General features: G+C 46.0%; 1 pseudogene; it reads right to left on the bottom strand.

Moving 5' to 3' along the window:
* Positions 1-1,696: 1,696 nt before the first annotated feature.
* LOC144175351 (very long chain fatty acid elongase AAEL008004-like) lies at positions 1,697-6,720 on the bottom strand (annotated as a pseudogene).
* Between the last annotated feature and the right edge of the window lie 651 nt (positions 6,721-7,371).

The following is a 7,371-nucleotide window of genomic DNA, read 5'->3' as shown; positions in this document are numbered from 1 at the left end:
GTTTCGTGTGCTACATTGCGAAATCTTTTAAGAGATTATGCTGTTACAAAATGAAAAGGAAATTTGATGCCTGGAGCATGAAATGGGACTTTTTTGTGTACACGCTCTTTAATTCGTCCAAAGCAGTACACTCCTCCGAAACGAGTAGCAGTAGAAGTAATGTAGTGAGTTGGGCAGTCAGTACAAGTGCACTTTCGAAAAAAAGCAGATCTGAAAGAGACAAAACTGCAGAACAAGCAGAAAAGATGATCGTTGGGCGAATTGGGCAGTGTGAGGTAACGGCCTGCTTTTCTGCGCTTGTCATTGGCATTATTACGGTTTCTACTTCCAAGACAAGGCCGAGGGCTTCAGTTTCTTGCCAAGGGATGAAGTGCGCACCTTAACAGTTCTCCCTGACATATCTGTTGTTATTTTTATCTGTAAAAAAACGGAACTTGTCCACTAAAACGTGTCCACTTGTGGTCCTCAAGAACTGACCACGGAACTCACTTCCTACGCATTGATGACACGTTTGGTTGTGAAAGACAGGGCAAAGTAAAGTATAGAGCAATATGCACGTTTTGGTGCTTTTTTTTGCTGATTCGATTTTACTTTCTTTTTGCGTAATGTTTTAAAACAACGTGATTCGGCTTTTCCTTTTGGTTGTTTTACGTGTAAACACATTTAAAAAAACACTGGCGCATTTGATGCCCCGTGCTATATCTCTGCTTCGAGACGCAGCTTATATTGCAGGCCGGCAGAATTATTTTAACCAGCTGGTGATACTAAACGTCTATCAAAATCTCGGTACACGGAGGTTTTCGATTTCCATTTAATTCAGAAAAACGGTCTTAGGGAAGGGAGATCGAGGCCTCTTGTGGTCAGCAGCAAACGGCTTAGCCACTGAGAAGCTGCTGCGGTCAAACTTGTCAAACATTAACAATTTGCAGATGTCGGACCTTTTAAACAAATTATGAAATGCAAAACGTTTGCACACACCGGGTGTGGGCTTTGGCTGTTGCGCAGGGGAGCACTCCTGCAGCCTGATTGCTCCAATAAAATCGCAGCTAGGGAAAGGCAAAGTCGTTTTATATTCCCTGCAAGTTGCCGAGAATGGCATTTCGTTTGGTAGCTTGAACTACACTCGCGCTTCCAGCAGCGAAAGGCCATTGCTACATTGGTGCTCATTCATTTCCCTTGTTGTTACATAGAGCGTGATAGCGTTCAATTGTCTGGGTGGAAAAGTGCGCGAGCGGGTACAAAGTTGATGATATGTGAAAGAAAAAAAGGCCTGACTTGCAAAGACTGTGCAATACTAACAACGAAGGGTCGAACCGTTTTGGCATGAACTGGTAACCGTTATTTCTTTTTTCGTTTAAGTTCCGGTTTTGGTTCAGCGTGCTCAAAAAATAACGGTTCGGGTTCGGGTTCAGTTACGGCAAAAATACCGGTCCGGTTCCGGTTTTCGGTTCGGTTCGGTTCCGAATCCACACCCTGGTTTACACATAAACCTGTGACAACGCGGAAACATAACTTGCATTGGCTTGTGTCGTAGTCAAATCGAAGAATTTTGCAGTTCGTGAACGTTCCGACATCGAACGACCGCCACGTGGATATTCTTTGGGAAAACAGATATTTCCAGGTGCGCTTGTAGGTCACGATGCGTGTTATGTTTAAGCGGGAAAAGTGTGCTATGCAGTCACCTTATAAAATAGATCTAAAGCTCGGGTGTAGCTTCCAGGCGTGGCTGAAAGTGCCGTATCGGGCAGCCCTCAGGCTATAATCACTTGCAACATGGGCACGTTGCAACGCTGGAAAGTTTGTAATCAATGCGGACAGGGTATTAAGGCCTCGTTCTATTCCGACGGCTCCTCACAATTCGTCAGGTGTGCTACAACAACGCCAGAAGTCGCACATGTGACTGCGGGAAGATTGTAGTAAATGCGGAGAGTTGTAAAGCCTCGTTAAAGTTGTAAAGCCTCGCGAGCATGCTGTGGAGCATAGCTCCACAGCATCCTAGCGAACAGAGCGGTAAGCGCTCAGGGGTGCCTTCAAAACAGGCCCTCAGCAATAAATCGAAATGAGGCTTTCTGTGCCGGGTGGCTTGTGGGGCCTTCTCAAAGTTTGAAATCTCCAACAGGAAATGTCCGAGATCCCACAGTCACTGGCGCGTCTGCTCGGAGACCAATCTTCAGCTCATTCTTTCGTGGAATCGGAGTGCGTCACCGAGGCAGGATTAAGAGTAGCAGCAAGTAACGGGCGTTCTCGCATTCCGCCGCTTTCTGCACCATATTCTCCGGGGTATGCAAATGTTTGGACTCCTATGCATCTCACCGGGAGTTGACATACGCATCGGTCACTGGGGCGGGAAGGATAGGGCGGTGAGATAGCTCTTTACTGTCAGACGAGCAGTGAGCTGCACACTTTCTCTGTATGGGGACCGAATCCCTGGACGGAGTTCAGGAACACTTCAACCGAAGGTTGGTGTCATTATATAGCTTGCGTAGGTACTTGGTGTGAATTTTTTCGTCTCCTTCCTCTGTATGTCCGATTAAAATCTTCGAATGTGTCACTGGTGCAACGCCGGAGAGTAGCACTTGAAGGTCAATGAGAGGCTGCGTCCTGCAGCGTACATAAATATGACGATGATGGTTATGGTGATGATGATGATGACGATTACGACGACGATTATGATGATAATGATGATGGTGGTAGTCTTGATGGTGGTGGTGGTGGTGGTGGTGGTGGTGGTAATAATATTAATGAAAGGATGGAACAACCTTCACCACTGTCAACACGGTTTTACTGCAAAGCTCCTGCAGCTCAATCCTATGACGTTGCCCGTGGTGAATAAGTCATCCCGTCAGAAAGCGCCCCATGATAAAAACCAGCTTGATGGCAAAACCCGGAATGTAAGCCGATGCAGCTTATTCAAAGTCCACCGTCCTTCTCTCGCGCGTTAAAGAAGCGGCGCAAGCCAGGTCAACGGGGGAACACGGGACTCGTTGAAGCCACTCTGTGGCAGTTCTCGCTCACTCTTGCAACACAGCGCGATGTTTAAATCATTCTTTTATTGATTACATGCTGCACTTTTAAAAGGACCAAGGAGTAGGGCAGAAAAGAAAACTGCGATTGACCCTCCTAGGTGGCTCAGTGGCTAAGGCGTTCTGCTGCTGAGCACGCGGTCCCGGTTTCGATTCCCGGCCGCGGCGGCCGCTTTTCTGATGGAGGCGAAAAGCTAAAACGCTCGTGTGTACGAGATTTCGGCGCACGTTAAAGATCCCCAGGTGGTCAAAGTTAATCCGGGGCCCTCCAAAACGGCGCGCCTCATCGCCTGCGTTGCGTCGGCGCGTTAAACCCTACAATCACGAAACACACGTGGACCAGAAGAGTACATACTCATTACCATGCTTGGTTTAAGACAATGGCACAAAGATAAGTAACAGCGACACCAGTTATTTATAAAAAAAACCGTTATATACAATAAAAACATTACAATCCAAACATTTCACATCCGAAACACAACACCAAATCTTTCCACGCAAAGAGACGCCGCAAGGATCACCCGTACATCCAAACGTCCAAACAGAAAATCTCTCAGCGATACGAGAAGATCTGAATGATACAACGCGGAAGAATGCAACTAAGCAGTGGACAAACCTCAGCACAAGAAAAGCTTACGTGTCACGTCGCGCGGCCTTTAACGCTCTTTCCTTAAGGCGGCACCGAATGGTTGTGAAATGCACGCGGCATGGCGTGTCTTTACATCCGCCTAGGTAATTGAGTTGGCGCAAGAATACACCTGAACCAACGGCTGCTTCGCTACGTTATCGCCTTGTTATAATGGCTTCAATATCACTTCGCGTCAGTCGTCCCATCGTCGTTGTTTTGAACTATTTCATTTTAATTTCAAGTGTTTTATTCTTTGTCATCTTGTGCTACGCCTTACGGTGCGGAATATGTTAGAGAACATGACGGTTTGAAATAGGGCTCGAGTAATTAACGGTCCGAGGAGGACGCAGTAGGGTTTTTTTGTGTAGAGACTTTGGAGGCGCCGTAACACTCAAGGTTTCATTACCTCACGCCAAGTGAACATCATGGATTTCAAGCATTCAAAGTAATGTCCACCCTACAGTAGCCTTTGCAGTACTAGAGCTTGCTAGCTAGAGCTTGCTACACAGACAAACTAATCAAGAGATATGCGACACGATTATACGCAAAGCGATAGGTTTGAACCGCGCACTGAGCATAAGTGACTATTGCCCAGACGTAGAAATGATCTCGGTCCACACATAGATAAGTCAAAATACACCTGAACGTTTTCCATGTGACTCAACAAGCAGACTGAAGAAGCAGAATAAACGTCTTGACTGAAGAAGCAGAATAAACGTCTACAGGAGACGAGGAAGAAACTGTTGACAAAACCTTAAATAAGCAATCCCTTCTAAGGACTTTATAAAATAAAGCTAAGTAAAAACGAAGAGAACAACTTTGCCAAGGATGAAGTTAGAGCTATCTTGTCTACGCTGAACCGCTCCTAGGGCATAGCTTTTGCCTTACGCCGAATCAGAAGCCAATGTTCGTGCAGCCCTGCCTTTCCTTATATATTTTGGCGGCCCTGATGGGACCCCCTTTCGGTTCTATGTCTTGCATGCATCAGGATTCCTTTACTATCAAACGTAGCGTTCTTTAGTTATCAATAAGATACTTTACACAACTGTTGCACGCGCAATGGCGCAATGCCGACTCTACTACCCATATTTTAGTGTAAATATAAAAGCACTTGTGAGTCCTGCATTCAGCATGACATAGGTATATGCTCCTGTGAGTACTTTTCGGGCTTTTTCTTTGCTGCAAACGCATAAAAGACGACTTGAAAAACAATTTTCACCCCTAACGTTCCGGTTTTCCGTCTTACGCTGACATGTGGGCCACACTCATATTGGAACGCCGTTCCTGGGACTCCAAGTGAGTTTTTTGCGCTAAAATAATGACATTTTGGCCAAATCTCCACCGGGGTAGTTGCCCTTGTTATCGTTATAAGTGCCAAACCCCGGCGAAGCTTATCAGGAGGCTTCATGGGCGAGGGGGCGCCAAGAAGTGCAAAGAGGAAGGGGGTGGGTCGGCGATGAGAATTCTATTTGCCATGGCGAATCTTTCACGCAACCGGAGACACACTTCTAGCTAAAACCCCATGTCATGCATCGAAATGATCGCCGGTTAATTGTCTCTTGGCTTTTTTCCTCTGGTCTCAGCCGTTTTTTCAAAAAAAACTATATAAAAATACAGTAGCCTTCATTGAACATATCTATTCATATCTGTAAAGCTGACCCTGAAGGGCCCCTTATAAAGGAATAGCTTTTTTCTAGCAAGCTAAATCAGTTTCCTTTGATAAATTTCGTATAGTAATGGAAGTGGGGAGCAATGCCCCATTATTTATGGTGAGCAGATAATGCCCTTGAATATACAAACAATGCGTGGACCCGTAGTTCCTCGTAACCGCATTTAGATAAAATTTGGCCTGTGGATAATGACTGCATTTAGCAAGCTTAAAACCTTTGGCAACTTTTGTCTTTCTTTTTTCAACTTCAAATAGGTGTTAATACGAATGCACGCCCAGGTGCAACAAGAATTAGAAAGCACCATAAAAAGCATGTGGTAGTGATATTTCATTACAGTATTTCCTACACCCATTTGCACCCAGGAGGTCCCGCCCGAGGTTCCTTACCTTGGGACCACCTCTTGTGTACTTACATTGGGTAGTCGCGCAATATTGCATTTTTCAAAATAAACTTTTAAACTTTGAAAAAAAAATGGCCAAAACAGACGACTTAGGCAGCCTTCTTGTGGTCGACATTTTCCTCGACGGGATCCATTACGGGCCATGTAATTGTGAGCTACCTTTTGTCGCACCGGCTCTATGTAAGACTTCTTGTAGAAATTCAGGAAGAGGGCCATCACGAGGCCAGTCTGCGCTACACCCATGAAGATGAGGTACCGGGGGAACCCGCAGTCTACAAACAGCGGTATGGACATGTGCACCACGATGATCACAAACTGCAAGATCTGAAGAGTGGTCAGGTACTTCTTCCACCAGAAATACTTGCGAACCTCGCGTCCCATGTTAGCCAGGAGGTAATAAGTGTACATCACCACGTGCACGAGAGAGTTGAGGGCCAAGCTAATGCTGTTTGCCCCTCAGGTGCGAACAACACGAAGAATCACACGTTCAGGGCCACGATAACGTGATGTATGACGTGCCGGTGGGTGATCAGGTGGAACTTTTTGCGGGGCACAACGAACATGGTGTCCAGAAAGTCGCCGTAGCGTAAAACCACGTAAACCCAGCCAGTACTGTAGAGTTCGGCCAGACGGTCGTCCACATGGCCCGTGATACCCTGGCACCAGAAGCTGTAGCTGCCTCCGGGTAGGTACATACTCCTCAGCAGGAGAGAGCTGAGCTTGAGGTTCCCGAGCACCATGAGTAGATTGTACGCCCGAACCAAACCGTCTATGTGGTAGGGCGGCCGGTCCCTCATCCAGCGTGGGCCAGCCACCTTGACGAAGTATATGTACAGCAAAACTAGGGGAAACACGAACAGCGGGTTCATCACCACCACGGGTAGTCTCGTGTGCGAGGGTCCCCCAACTGTTGCTATTGGCCAAGAAGTAGACGGGGTTTTCCGTGAATGAAATGTTGCTCGCGGTGGCAGCCGCATGTGTTGAGATCTTGCTGTCCATTTTTTCTGGGCAGAAAAAAACAGGAGAAATAGAAATATATTGCGATTCACTCTGAACTGAATAAATGTTAGCAATAGCGCAACAAAAAGACTAAACACAATCATTAGAAGCGGGGAAGAGTGCTTCCTGACTGCATTAAAGAAAACGATCGGTGACTTGCAACAGAAAATGAAACACAAGTTTTATACCTACAACATGCTTCGCGAGGCGACAACGCGCGGGCCTCCCAACAGCGATGTGTCCACACCAAAAAACCGCTTATATAAAAGGTTGTTTTTTATGCATAAATATACTTTATCAAACTATCCTCAACCGCTGTTCAGGGTAGCTGGCCTTACTGCATGCAAAACGGTTGTTTAAACACAACAAAACAAATGTTATGTTCTACTTGGCCTTCCGCCGTATTGTGTTCAAACCCGTATAGGCCGAATTTTCAACTGACGAAAATAACACTAAACTTCCTAATAGTTGTTGCTTGAATTGTCACTCACGTACTACGGAACTGCAGTTTGACAGAAAGCAGTATTTTTACCACCTGACTATTATACAGAATACGGTGTTCTGATAAAACAAGTGTGATGAGGCAGGGGGAAGTGAGACGGCAAGGAACAAGGTTTTCCAGGATTTTAAATCTTCACTTCATTACCTTAT

This window comes from Haemaphysalis longicornis, unplaced genomic scaffold (assembly GCF_048455015.1).
Source record: "Haemaphysalis longicornis isolate Haplotype H1 unplaced genomic scaffold, Haemaphysalis longicornis Haplotype H1 scaffold_3, whole genome shotgun sequence".
Lineage (NCBI taxonomy): Eukaryota > Metazoa > Arthropoda > Arachnida > Ixodida > Ixodidae > Haemaphysalis > Haemaphysalis longicornis.
The sequence above is the reverse complement of the archived record's forward strand: the minus strand, read 5'-3'. Positions and strand labels throughout refer to the sequence as shown.